Below are 15,528 nucleotides of genomic sequence, written 5' to 3' on the forward strand. Positions count from 1 at the left end.
ACACACTGGCTGCCATTGCTATGAAATGAGTGTCTGTGGCCCTCAAAGTGCACATGCTGAAATCCTTATGTCCAACAACAGTATAGGAGGCAGCTCTTGTGGGAGGTAATTAGGTCATGAGGATGAAGCCCTGATAGATGGGGTCTGTGCCTTTATAAGAGAGACCCCAAAGAACTGCCTTACCCCTTCCATTATTTGAGGACAAAGATGCCATCCATAAATCAGAAAGGGCTCTCACAGAAACCAAGACAACAGGTCATTTTGAAAATTTCAGCATCCACAACTGTGAGAAATAAACGTCTGTTGTTCGTAGGTTATCTAGCCTAAGGTATTTTGCTACAGCAGTGTGAATGAGCAAAGACACGCATTAGCCACAAATGGAAGAGAGGCTGAGCTTTGGGGTTGGTCTCTTAGTAATACTGCCCTCATTAATCACAGTCTTTCCTCCTTCCCTTCCATCCCCTTCCTTCACTTCTCCTAGTCCTTTCATTTCTTTCTTCTTTTTGTCCATGGGTAATATTGAAGAACAATCCTCAGAGCCCTGAACCCAGAGTTGGCAGTCATCAGGGCCATTTGCTGTCCACGTAAAGGTCCGTGGGCATCTACCCATATACATGTTACAAAGAGACAGGTAACTGCCATTTAGAAATGTCTCTAAAAAATAACTAATAGCAGGTAACACCTTCTTGATGTCACCCTTGAAAGCTAAGATTTTTTTTCATTCATTCAATGACCACATCTATGATTTTTGACTCACACAATAGAGAAAATTGGCTTCTTTTTTTTTTTTTTAAGCGAAATCGCAATCTTTTAGCTTTGTCAATGGACTGAGCACTAAATATGGATTCTATTCTAAGTCATGAAATCCTTAGTGATGTACCAAGCGTCTTTCATAACTACAGAAGTGACCCATGATTTAAGTAAAGTAAAAGGAGTCTGGGATGCATAGCCCAAAGCTCAGTGTTGTCTGTGCAGGCTTCCTGTCAGCACCAGCCAAAATGTGCTTATAGCTCATTTAAGAATAACACCTTAAAATAAAAAATAGAATAACATGTCTGGGGGCTTGGAAGACAGCTCAGCAGTTAAGAGCACTTGCTATTCTTGTGTAGGACTCTAGTTAGCTAGCTCCCAGTCCCCATGTCAGGAAACTCTTGACTGTCTTTAACTCCAGCTCCAGAGTGTCTGTGGGCACTCACACACGTATCATGTGTAAGTGCGCACGCATGCGTGTGCACACACACACATCTTAAAAAAGAATAACACTTCTTCTAGAGAAAAATAATTAAAAGCAGCCCTTGATTAAGATGACCCCTGGAGGCATAAAACAGAAAGTATCCATTATTGCATGATTAAAAAAAAAAAAAAAACTCTTGTAATAAACAAATGAATAAAATCTAATAAAAACTTCAAGCCAAGCTGAAGGTATAGATCTGGGGCATGAAGTAGTGCAGAATGGTCTCCATTCTGGATTCAATCCCAGCACCAAAACATGAAACAGCCACAAGGAAAACCTTGAAATGCTACTTGTTGGAGAACTTAATGAGTCTCCACGTGAAGAGATTCTGTACGGATGGTGAGAAGTAGGAACCTTCCAGCTTTATATTTCAGAAGATGCTCCTGGTTTTCTGCTCGTTAGTCCACAAATACACTAGTAACTAGGATGGCCAGATCCTGATAGCACTGATATGGAAACGCTGTCCTAGGTCAACTTTGATAGACTGGATGAATATACCTGTAGATGAAGTAAATCCTATGAAGAGTAAAGATGACAGTGATCCAATAGTGTAAGATTCATTTTGCCAACACACACACACACACACACACACACACACACACACAGAGAGAGAGAGAGAGAGAGAGAGAGAGAGAGAGAGAGAGAGAGAGAAGGAAAATGGATACAACCAGAAATAAAATTTAATTGGTTTGTTGGGGAAAGTAAACATAAAAGCTTTCCTACTAAAAACAAACAAAACTTCCAGGGTCAATGCTTTCTATTAAATTTGAATGTGATACTTTAGGCAATTAAAATTAGATTACAGAAAATTCTAGAACATGCTTCCAAAAGTAAGGAAAACAATAAAACTTTATAATAAAAGACAAATTACCACCTTGAAAAACTGCACCTTTCACATGAAAATTAAACACATTCAAATGTCGAAGTGCTTAAGGAGATTATTTTTAAGACTGTGATGCTCAGGTCAGTTATTGCAGTGAATACTAATAAATTGTGAATAGTTATTCTGGTGCTTTCTCCAACAGCATAAATTCAACACTGGCATAATGTGAAAGACAGAAAAGGAATAAAAACTCATAGGCTAAAAGCCAACTTTCTGAATCCAAATCAGAGAGCAAACATACATCTTTTTTCCGCTAGCCAAGCTAGTGGATGTGAGCAGTTATAAGGTCCAAACACAGGCCTTCATGTGAAAAGGAGTGCTTATGGGGGTAGTTGCTAGTTTTGATGACTCAACGTTTCTTTCTTCTTTCAGTTGAACTGCTCCTACTGAAATGCTTATTTTCAAGAAAGGAGGAATAAAGGCGCAGGTAGCAAAACTCAGTTGTGAAAGTATTCCAGTAGTTGGAACTGAAACGAATATAATTTATTGAATGTGCATCCTTTGCTTCAAAAGAAGACCAGCATGAAGGACAAGCTCAAGTAGCAAGTGTTTGGAAACAAATAAGAGGTCCATCTGGTGCTATCAGAGAATACGGCACCACTGCCCATCAGGATTTACAGCAGCATGGGCCATGTGGCTCCCTGGGCTGCAAGTGTTGACTCAGAGGTCATTGGTTTAGGAGCCTTTGCTCACTATGTCAAAAGAAAGCTTCTGGCAGAGATTAGACTGTTCCCTTGCACATCATTAAAATGGTGATTTTTAGCAGCAGAATACCCCAAGGTACACATTTGCCTTGAACCCTGGGAGCCCAAGTTCTAGGGCATTGAGAGAAGTGCCTGCAGGTACAAGATGTGCCATCTCCAAACACCAGCATCGCAGCGACACATCACCAAGGAGGCTTTGCTTTTTTGAGAAAATAGGCTGTTTGTACTTAGTTGAATTGATCAAGATAGTTTTCTAGTGTTCAGGAATGAGTTCAAATTTTATGAGACCTGGAGTTTATTCAAAATTAAGAAAACAAGATTAGACATGCTAACTTGAATCACTCTCAAGTCTTTCCCCATTTCGTTCATACTTGGCTACATTGGACTCACCTGTCTACCCCACCAGATATGGAATTCAATCTGTCTTTTTGCAGGATAAAGTGGACTTTAGAAAGAATTCTGTGGAAGGACTTTGGGATTTCTTTATTCCAAAAGGGAAATTTCAGCAAACTTTGAAGCCAAAGCAAACTTTGAAGACAAAGCTTCAAGGAGACAGACTATGAATCAGAGAGGAATGCAGTCTCATGTCAAGACAGGGCTTTTGAAGCCCTTGGCACAAAGTACACCTTGCCATTAACAACTGAAAAGGGAGGAGGAAAAAGAAAGGAGGAGGAGGGAGGGGCTGATGGGATGGCTCAGCAGGTAAAGGCACTTGCCCCTAGGCTTAGGACCTGAGTTCTCTGTATGCAGAACCCACACAGCAGAAGGAGAGAACTAAGTCTTGCAAGTTGTCCTCTGAGCTCTTTATACATGTATTGGAGCAGACACGTGAACATGTACACCCAGAGATATACACACACACACACACACACACACACTAAAACAAAGAAAAAGACAAAACAAAAAAGTTTATAATGTGTAATGCATAAAGTTATAAAAATGTCATGCTATGTAATCTTGCTTATATTCCAACCTGAGAGAACTTTTCTTTTGATGAGGCAAATGGAAGAACTGGTCTACATACTGATTGCAGGGAGGATTTCCCACAGAATAGGTATGGCGCTGGTGTTCTGTAATATAAGCCTTTCCTGTTTTTTACCCTTATCTGCCTCCATGGCAGCTGGCATTCAGATGGTCATGTCATGAGTCCTTTAGGCCCTGCATCATTGTGTCACTGATGTCACTGACATTGAGGGTTGGCACCACTGGCAAAGAGGGTATTCCTGAAGCTCACCATACCCGGGCAGTTACGATCCCAAGGCAGAAAATGATGGTGTGCCAGACAGTTCTTAAAGTATCCTCAATCCTCTTAGCTAAACTTGGCACACAGAAAACCCAACACTCGACGTAACAGAAATGGTGACAGAGGCAGTAGTCTTAGTTGATCTTGTAATTAATTTTATGCAAACGTGTTGCTGTAGTCTGGATCTTAAGAGACTCCTAAAGATCCATATGTTAAATGCTTGGTTTCCAGCCTGTGATGCCACTGAGAGGCAGCAGAACCTCTGGGAAGTGGGCCTAGTGGGAGGAAGTTAGTTCATTGGGGGCATGTCCCTGAAGGGGATATTAGGACGCTTTCCCCTCTTCCTCTTTCTTCTCTCTCCTTCCTAGACACCATGCCGTGAGCAGTTTCCTCTACCATAGGTTCCCCTATTATAGGCTCAAAGCAATGGGGCCACCTAACCATGAACTCACACCTCTGAGACTGTGAGCCAAGGTAAGTCTTTCCAGCTCATGCTATGTCAGGTCTTTTTCAGTGACAGAAAGAGGATCAAGACATTTAAGCTCACACAAGCACATTGTTAGGGCTCATCTGATAGTCTGGGAAGGGTCTACATAGATCAGGGGCCCTGGTGCTTTTAACTGTCTTGACTGCATTCACTTGGCCTAATTTGTTAAGAGTAAGGTTTTCCTGCCGGTCTGGTCCCGCCGGTCTCACCGCCATGCAAGCCCCAATTAACACACTGAGACTCTGTATTTGATATTATGCTGTTGGCCTGTTACTAGTTTCTTATCGGCTAGCTCTGTCTTAATTATTAACCCATTTCTATTAATCTAAGATGAGACCACATAGTCTCATCTTACTGGAAAGTGGGCCCGGACCTCTGCTCTCTCCAGTCTCTCCATGTTGACTCCTCCCTACTACTTCCTCGAATCCTCCTTGTCTCCTAGTCCTGCCTATCTTGCTTTCCTATTGGCCAACAGTGCTTTATTCATTAGCCAGTATGAGAAACATATTTACACAATGACATCTCCCATCATCTCCTCTTTTCTGTCTACATAAAAAGAAGGGTTTTAACCTTAACAAAGCAAAATATATAACACAACACTTATCAAGTAAAAATCACAGTTAACAATATTTAGTCCATTAACATTTAGCAAGATTTGAAGAAAATATTTCATCATCTATCCTATCTTTGTGTGTCTAAAGTCTATGTAACTTATCTTTAATCCTAACTAAGGAAAACTATAACCATAACTATCTGTCTTCAACTCCCTCAAAGACTACAGAAGGATAGTATATAAACTCTAGAAATGACAGAGGCAACTCACCGCCTGGTCAGTCACCCGAAGTTTCTCTACAAATTCCATCTTCAGCCTATAGGCCATAGTGTGTCTGGCAGACTCCTCAGCAAAGAAGGAAACTTTAAACTGCCCACCTGTATTGGCAGTCATTTTTTTGGTGTTCATCAGTGTTGTGAGTCATTTCTCCCTGAATAAACATCTATTCAGCCTATTTGTTTCTCCTGATCCTTATTAAACATCAATACTAGTAGTCATACATACCTTGGATTCTGTAGGATACTTGGCACAGTGGAACTGAGAGCAGAATGCTATTACTAAATATGAAGGACCTCTCCCAAGGTGTTCTGAACTAAAACCAAAGTTACATATGCTCAGAATAGCATGGGCAACTCAGAAACATTAAACTTCATTTAGTCATTTGAGTTGTGGTGCTACAATTTCAGGCAGACAAATTTGTGTAATCACTATGTTGGAAAAGGCATACTCAAGAAACTCCATGTAATCCCTTACCAGTTATTTCACAAAATATCTCTAGATAGTTTCAGGGCTGCTGTATTGTGTAAACCAGTGCAACTGGGCTGTCTAAGCATTTGCAGCCCACACTAGCTCAACCCAAGAGAGGGTGGTATGAGGATCCTCTGGGAGAGCTTTGTTAAGTCTCCTCTTCCTCCATCCCATTCCCTTCTGTTAAAAGGCCCCTGCTATGGACTTGCCATGGATAAAGGGGAGTAGAAAGAGAGAACACTGATGTGGTATCTATTTCAGTGACACCTACTATCTTAAAACTTTGTGGCTTTAAACAATAACATTTTATTATTATTATTATTATTGTTGTTGTTGTTGTTGTTATTTATGATTCTGTAAGCTAAGTTAGCAAGTTGGCTCAGCAGCCTTACATAGCATTGGTCTGGATCTCACATGTTGCTATATTTGCCAGGCTCAGCTAGAGGTTGGCTAAGCTTCACTGCATGGTCTATCATTATTGAACAGTCTGGCTCTAGGTTCTTTGAGTCCAGCTAGAGCCCAACAGGAGCCCAAGGAGTGAGAGCAGAACCTGGTGCTGTGCTTTGCAAGTGCTCCCTGACTCCCTGCCAGACACCAGCCTCTCTTACATATCCATTTGCTCAGCCCCCAGAGAGCACAGAAGATGTTGAGGATGAGCAGTTGCTTGCACTCCTAGACTAGGCCATGTGCAGTGGAGCAAACTGTGGTAGCCATGTAGCAGGGTGCAGTCTTTGGTGGGATCAGACTCCTAACTAAAACTGAACGAACCTGACTACACAAACACCCCCTCCCTCCTCATTGTGACAGACCTACTGATTCAAAATTCAAAATCAGATAGTAATTCAGAATATTTGTGCTTTCTAATTAGCATATCCTTTGTTAGAAATTAGGCAGTCTGTTCAAACAGGCAGGCAGATTATTTCTCGTGTCGCTCAGACCACCAATCAGACTGGAGGTATTAGATGATTTCAGTGTGAAGCCCTTCTGCAATGCCTGGAGGAAGCATCTGCCAAGTAGGCACGCAGCCGGGCTACAAGTCCGCACACTAAATCAACCCCACTGTACACAAACGGCAAGCTAAGACTGTCCATTCTCTAGGGGTTAAGAAAACAAAGAGAAATACATGACAGAGGCCACACAGAGCCCACGAAGCTTAAAATATTTATTATCTGGACCATTGCAGAGAAAGCATCAAGAGCCTTGAATCAACAGTAAATTATATGAGGGAAGACACTCAATTTTTTTCTTGTACAGTGTTTACAAACTGCATGTCACCAGTGACAGTGGGCTGTGACATTAACTTTCTGATGGAAATCAAGGTGGTACAACACCATTATCTCGACCAAAACTTAGACACTGAAAGCGTGACCTTCGGTGCCTTGGAACGTCTCTGTCTGTGGATAGATAGAGCCTTATATGCCGTCCTGTCCCTGACCCTGCTGACAGAAGCTTTGCTTCCTACAAAGTCTGATTAGGTCCAGGTTAGGATTTACAGGCTTCGGGTTATGATTAAATGAGGTCATTCAGGTGGATCTTAATCTAGTATAACTAAAGTCCTTACCAGAGGGATGACCATGTGAAGACCCAGGGAGAAGGTGCCATCTGCAAGCCAAGGAAAGGGTCTTGGAAGAAACCAACCCTGCTGACACCTTGCCCTCAGGGCTTTCAGAACATCAATATGCACAGATTTTAGAAATATGAGAAGGACTAAATAGGAAATGTCCATGAACGCTGTATAATGAAAGAATATTAATAATTAAATTATATAGTGTGTACTTAGTCTTATTTTCCATATGGCTCTTAGTAAAAAACAAAACAAAACAAAAAACCTGGACAGGTACTGGATGTATTAGCTCAGACTATCTGCATTACCCTACCAGGGTTCCTACTGGAGTCACTGACAAATTTTATTCTTTATTGCTCTTGGTCTGTAATGACTACTGTCTGTCTATTGTTACTGCTTCTGATCTGATGCTGTGATCTTCTCTTACACCATCATGTCCCAGACTTTGCACGAAGCTGTTTTTTCTAAGGTAGAATTTCACTTTGCTTTGATTTGCATGCTCAAAATGTCTCCAAATGGCTGATTTGATTACTGGTTTTGATGCAGTAGACGTCTGCCCTTTTCATCTGAGCAACCTAGCTTCCATCTCCAGGAAATAACCCTCCACTTTCTTTTAGGGAATCAGTTCTGGCCATCTGTCCCATGGAACAGGCACATGACACAGACTGGTGAAGGGTCTTCCCTGATGCTTGGTGCATGGTTCTTCGCTTTAACTACTGGGAAAACTTGGAGCCAGTTTTCATTCCATATAGAAGGTCCTCCCTGTGGGGCAAAGCTCAGCTATTCTTGGGCTTTCCATGAACTGCTGATGGGGTGATCTTCAGGCTAGGCCTTAATGTATGGGCTTAAGAGGTTGGAAGGTGGACTCAGCACCAGGTGAATGAAAGGAAAAAGGGAACTGTAAACATTGTTAAAGGACTGCATGCCACATATAAGAAGCCTCCCTGTAGGGCCAATAATGGAACTAAATCAATTAGTTGTCAATTAAAAGAAAATATTTCAAACATATTAATTTAGCGGACTTATTGTATATAATGAGTGAATAGAAATAAGGATTCCTACAAACACAGCAATTATTCTCTTAGTTTAATTTTAATAAAGAAAAAGTAGGAGGGCAAAATATCATGGGCATAAAAGGGTGTTTTCAAATCCAGGTTCATTGCATTCATAGCATTAGATTCATCTGGTCACTCGAATGTCTATGAGGGTTTGCCACTTGTCTGTGTCAAAATTTCCCCAAGCTTTGCTTGCTACATAGATATGAGCCCAAGAAGCAAATGGGTGGGTTTTCTTCCCCCAAGGTACAAAAAACAAACAACCCCCCCAAAGAAACCTTATTAAAAACAGCATTCTGTAGCCCAGAGAATAGGATAACTTTAAGACTATATTTAATTAAGACCTTGAAGCCCTTCTAGTCTCTAGTGCACTAGGAGATTATACTTAGGAATGAAATTCAAAGAGGAACAGGATTGTACAGAATGCTTCCAGCTCATGGCATAGCATGACTGAGAGGGTATTCGCTATCTAAGCCAACGGAAAGGCTTAACAGCACACACTCGCCATCAGGAAGCCTGTGCAAAGCCAGGATTGCTCTTAAGGATGCAGCCACTCCCCCATCAGCTATTCTAACATGCTCCTTTGCCTTCCTTCTGGAAACATGTTCACAGGTCTGCTAGTGCCTCTGCCTTCCATGTTCTGACACTTCACTTTCTTTTCTGGGTTCCTCTTGTTTCTGCTGGGCACATTAATGGGTCTATTTCATTTCTTTTTACTATTGCTGGACTTCAGGAAACTAAAGGATTTGACCTAAAACGTTTAGGAAGTCCAAGGTTGTGTCCTTGTGTTTGCTTGCCCTGACTTTTGGTTGACATTTCTCTCTCCCTTGGCTTTTCCTATGGTAGGTTTCTACTGGTTTCTCAGGTTGGCTTATACCTACTTTTCTGCCCTCTGGGACTTCCTGGGCAAATTCATTGCAGCCACTGGGATGCCAAGGGGAGAACTTGTCTGGTTATGCTAGTCATTTCACTGCTTCTCTAATGGAGACAAGTCTAAAAACAGCCTATTTCTCTACCTTGGCTAATGTTTGCGTGCCTTTCTTTCTCTTACTCCTGGAGAATAAACAAGGTTATCTCCATGGCCATGAGCACAGCTGAAGCCTTTATCCCTGAGGTAACTTTCTGACTGCTCTATAGACCTCTTCATCCTCATATCACCTCCACTCTGCCCCCACCACCATCACTGCCACCAGTTATCTCCTTAAAACACATACATGATTATTTGACACACTCAGTTTCAATCCGTCACTGTTTCCCTAAGCCAATAATAGTAATTCTCACATATTCACACAGGCTGGAATCACCCAAGAATCTTGTTAAAATAGGATTTTGACTGGCGTAGTATCCACAGGATGCTCTGGCCCTTGGACCACACTTGCAGGAGCCTGTGTTTAAAGATTCAAATCTCATACTATGAAATCCCAAGCTCCGTATGACAGTGTGTTCAGGACACACTGTTGCCTGCACTTGTTCTAAACCTTTATTCCATATTAGGCCTGTGCACATGGTACCATTGCTGACCGATGCCCTTCTCCTGGGAAACTCCCTTCTATGGATCATGATTTTAACTTTCAAATAACCTCCTTTAACAAGGTATTTCTGCCAGTCTGTCCATCACAAAACTGGGTTTAAAAGCCTTCCATATGTTTCTTATAGCACTGTTATTCTGAACATTTTTTGCTTTGTTTTGTTTTTGATGCATGCTAGTGGACCACTTTTGATGTAATCAGGATAGCAGAATGATTCACACACATTTGTCTCCCATGTAGCATGTAGTTGGTCTGTGGTTCCCTTAGGTGAACTGTATTAGTCAGTGTTCTCTCAAGGAATAGAACTGGTAAAATTAATATATAGGCCAAGAATTAGTATAATACAAAACTCAAGAACTTGGTAGTTGTTCAGTCCATGAGGCAGGATGTCTCAGCAGTTCCAATCTGGTACTGGATGCCTAGAGAGCTGCTGGCCATCATCCTCTCTTAGAATCCTGAAGAAGTAGGATTTAACTGCATCAAAGGAGTTCTTCATGATCAGGATCAATGAACTTTCCAATAAGAGCGTGCCAGATGGTGGTACACACCTTTAATCCCAGCACTTAGGAGGTAGAGACAGTCAGATTTCTGAGTTGCAGTCACTGTTCACCCCTCTTTCTTTGAGGAAAACTTCTCCACGGGCCATGGAGCAAAAGATCTACTAGATCAACAAACAGTTCAGTTCTGTGAGCCTTCCAGCCTTCTAGCCACATTTCTCATCCCTTTTGATACACACCACCTGTGGATTAGGCCACATTCGGAAGAATCAAATATATTCTCCACATTAGTAGAGAATAGAAGCTTCACAAGCTGTTCAGTGTGAAATGATTCAATAATATCACATTTGTTTCACATTTCTTAACAACTCACCTTTGGGTCTTTAGCGGGAGATTTTTTTCTTAATGAAAATCTCACTAAAGTTTTCATGAGACCAGTGGTGAAGAGAACAGAACTGTGTAAGAGCCTCATGAAAAGTATATTATACATCTTACTCTGAAAATGTTCTTTTAATGTTTTCATTGGCTCATCAGTTGCTTATCGTCATTCTAGCTTTATGGTTTTATCATTAGAAGTAGCTAATAAAGAGGTAGATTAAAATATATTTGAAATATTTGACTGTTTGGACAGGTTGTGCAATCTTCTACACAACTGGGATGTACAGTTTTTGTGAGAAATCATTCTCCTTCCCTTTTCTTTCTTCTCCCCTCCCCTCTCCCCTGAGGGAGAATAATCTCTCATAATATAGATAAACCTCATCAGCCACTTCCAGCAGGTGCTCTGTTTAAAAGCCGTTCATTTGGCTAAGACTTCCTAATCATTCAGACACTGAACTAATAGCCTTAGCAGAACTGACCAGTGATGGCATGTCCCGAGCCATCAAACCAGCTCCTGGTTCTCAATATGTACAATCTTTTCCTGCTGGAATTCTGATAGATTTGCAGGATCCACACCCTCCCTCCTTATGGCCAGGGAGATCATAGGGTTAGCACATCCAATGCTTGTGGTAAACAGGATAATGTCCTCTGCAGAGATGGTGTGGGAATGCCCCGTTTTACACTGGCAGCAGCAGGCTTGCCAGTGGAAGGTTCTGGAGACAAGAGGTTACGCTGGATTATTATGTGTGGTGACCCAAGGTAATCGCAGGGTACTTTCAAGAAGGAGGAGGAGTGTCTGAGCTAGAGGAAGAGATGGGAAGTGGCACATTAGTGTGTGAGATGCGACTGTCAACCAGGCAGCCTCACTGAGGGGCTGAGGAGACAAGGCAGCTCATTTTCTTCTGGACCCAACAGAAGTCACCCCATTTGACACTTGCCACCAGCCTGTTCAACCTCTAACCTGAATTCCACATGTATCTGAGTTTTAAACCACCACATCCAGATGGTTTTTCAGCTGCAGGGAACCACTGCAGTGTTCAATTAATGCTGCCATGCAGATTGCAACAGATCCTGTAGCCATCTTCTCTCCTTCCCCGTGTTGTAAGTCCTCTTCTTGAACAGCAAGTGAAGGACTGACCAAGGTAGCATGCAGGCTGACAGTGGCTCGGCTCTCAGCCTTCTGCTGGCCCAGCACTGGGGGCTGTGTGGCTTCCCCCAAAGCCTACATTGAAGATTTTCTATGCAAAGTGGTACAAGATCCAGTGGTTGGTGACATGGGAAATCTGACTTGTTCTGTGATTTAGATGCATTGACAGGGGATTTTGCAGGAGATAAACTTAGGCAGCCCTGCTGCACACAGTCTTGTCTCCCTCCTCCACAGGAACACACCCTCCTCCTGTCACAGCGTTTCCTGACCTTCATAGGTAAAGTACTGTGAAGATTTGCACACTGCAAAGGGCTTTTTAAAAGGCAGATTTCTCTGGATCGGCCATTTCAGGGCTCTTCTTTATTCTGGTTTTGATTAAAATTAAAAAGACTTGACTTGTATCCAGACACCAGGCCTCTAGGTGTCGCCACTGCCCAAGCCGTTGTTACACTGGCTGGGCACACACTGCTTTCTCAAGATTATCCTGTGTGTGTGTGTGTGTGTGTGTGTGTGTGTGTGTGTGTGTGTGACAGAACATTATCACTTTCTCCTTTTCTGTATAAAACTAAAGAGACTAAATAATATATATGGTTACCTGTAAATGTCATTCCTTTGTTCTATGTTCCTCCTTAGCAACTAGAAACCCAAGCTCTTTTTGTTAGACAGGTCTTGCAGATCTGTTCAAGTGGCTTCAAATTCTTAATGCTACTGCCTCAGGCTCCCAAATAGCTGAGATTGCAGGTATGTGCCACCATGCCAGCCTGGATTTATTATTTAAATGTCTCTTTATTAAAAGTATACCCATCCATATTCATACACGACTAGCTTTCCTTGTACAGAGTTCTTCAGGATTTTCTCTTCCACTAGCTTTATCTGCAGTTTTAGAAGCAGCTGTGAGTAGCTTTGTTTTTCAAGGTAGAGGAAAGTAGCAGACATTGAGGAGTGCATTAGAGATCTGGAGATGCCATGACCAAAAGGGATTCACAGGGATGCCCAGTCTAGGATTTTGTTCATTATAAATTATTTTGAAATAAGAGTACTACATAGAACTTAAAAGGCATTAGTTCTAATTTGGTTTCTATTTCTGTGACAAACACCATGACCCAAAGCAACCTGGGAAGAAAAGGTTGTACTTTATATGACAGCTTTCAGTCCCTCATGAAGGGAGGTCAGGTCAGGAACCTGGAGGCAGGAACCGAAGTAGATCTGTGGAGGAGAGCTGCACAGGGACTTGTGCCTCATAGCTCACTTGGCCTGCTTTCTCTACACCACACCGGCTCATCTGACCAATGGCAGTACTGACCTCAGTGGGCCAGGACCTCCCACAGCAGTCACCAATCAAGAAAACGTCTCACAGGTGTGGCTACCAGCCACTCTGATGGAGGCAATGTCTCAACTGAGGTTCCTTCTGCCCTGTGACTAGTTTGTGTCAAGTTGACAAAAACTGACTAGCATGGCCTTAGAAGAAGGATGAAGCCTGATGTAAGGAACAAGCCTGTCCCTTAGGACTGCCTTTCTTCCATATGATCAGACGCAGAGATGCTGTCTTCATTTTAAAATGTGGCACAGTTTTTCCAAAACTGGTGGCTGAGCATTTTCCCTTTTGATGTTAGCATTACTTAATGGCCAGGCGGTGGTGGCACACACCTTTAATCCTAGCACCCAGGAGGCAGAGACAGGTGCATCTCTGTGAGTTCGAGGCCAGCCTGGTTTACAGAGTGAATTCCAGGCCAGTCTCCAAAACTTAAGAGAAATCCTATCTCAAAACAACAATTAAAAAAAAGTATTTTAGCTGAGCAGTGGTGGCACACACCTCTAATCCCAGCACTTAGGAGACAGAGGCAAGTGGATTTCTGAGATCAAGGCCAACCTGGGGTCTCCAGAGGGAGTGAGTTCCAAGACAGCCAAGGGTACAGAGAAACTCTATCACAAAACAAAACAAAACAACTTAGAAAGTGCAGGTGTCCATGGCATCGGGGCATTGGATCTCCCTGGAGCTGGAGTTTCAGGAAGTGTGAGCTGCAGATGTAGAGAAGTAAATGTGTAGCGAACTGACTTTGGGTCTTTTGTAAGAACAGCTCTCCTACCTGGTGAGACATCTTTCTAGTTCCACACCATTGCCACACTGGTGTCACTCTTTTCACTTATGCAAGCTTTGTAGCTTAATGCTGCTGAAGGTCACACTTCATGGCCTAGGCCAACGCTAACACTGACTAAATCGTATGCCCATGCTGTTGAAAGAGACTTCTTGGCCTTCTCTCTGCATATTAGTAGAACTAAACTTGAGACAAATAGCTACTAAGATATGCATAACGATACACACATATATAGCCAATAATTATACTATATATACATCTCAATCAAAACATGAGAGCTTCCTCAACCTTGCATTTTACATATCTATGCAATCATTTCCCAACAGTTCTTGTTGTATGCAAAGCTGTTATTAGGCAAAGAACTTCACTTTGACTATAATCGCAGTTACTGGAAGACAAGAGAACATGCTGTTTTTACCATCCACCCACTTGTTCTACCTAAGAAAAATACTGAACAGCAGTCAGCTCATATATTAAGAGATACATCTAGTAACTGCTAAACTGCCAGGCTTCTGTTCTGGTGTGCTTCCACTAGCAATTTATATTCATTTCTGACTTTAGAACTGAGGCTAGTAAAAAACCCAGCAAGGCCAGAGTTTTGGTTTTTTTTTTTGTTTTGTTTTTTTGTTTTTTGTTTTTCTGGGCCAGAGGAACAACTCAAAAGTTGTTAGTGTCTAAACTGACTGGCTAGTTAGTAAGGATTACAAAATATGCATAAAACTAAATGAAATTTGATCATACTTAAAAGCTAGATTATACAGAAAAGTATCAGGATCTATTTGTACAGTAAAGACAGATAGCCTTTGTCAGCTATTGTAAAAAAAATAAAAAAATAAAAAAGATCAGGCTGTTTTGTTTGGTTAAATAATGTATTGCTGTATTGCTATACGGCTGACACTGTAGTTAATGTGTGAGAAATTCTGGGCTTTTGGACGAAGGTAGTCAGTTTCTAGAACCAACAGCAGTGCTAAGCATTGCCTTGTAGACATCCACATAATCCACACTCCAGAGCCTACTGATGCAGAGGACCTAGCATACATCCTCCCTAAAGCATCCTCTCTGAGGAAGACTGGCCTGTACAATGGTAAGAGAGAGCACCATAACAAGCCACCTTGGGAGTTACTTCTATGTGCCTATTGAGGTACAAAATGGTACTGGCATTCTGAATAGCAACCAGCAGATTGCCATTGCTATTACTCTTGACTTGGTTAATATGTCTTGATGGCACCCAAACCATCAAGGGACTCATGAACAAATCAAAACATAAACCAGGCATATACCGAGGCTCAAATACAGAGATGACAGTAGCATTGGTCAGGAATAAATATCCTGGGCCAGGCATCACTCAAAGCCAATTATGTTGTCAGTAAAATAATTTTTCTCTGACTTTGTACTTCATTGGTATTAATAA

Source organism: Phodopus roborovskii, unplaced genomic scaffold (genome assembly GCF_943737965.1).
Source record: "Phodopus roborovskii unplaced genomic scaffold, PHOROB, whole genome shotgun sequence".
NCBI lineage: Eukaryota > Metazoa > Chordata > Mammalia > Rodentia > Cricetidae > Phodopus > Phodopus roborovskii.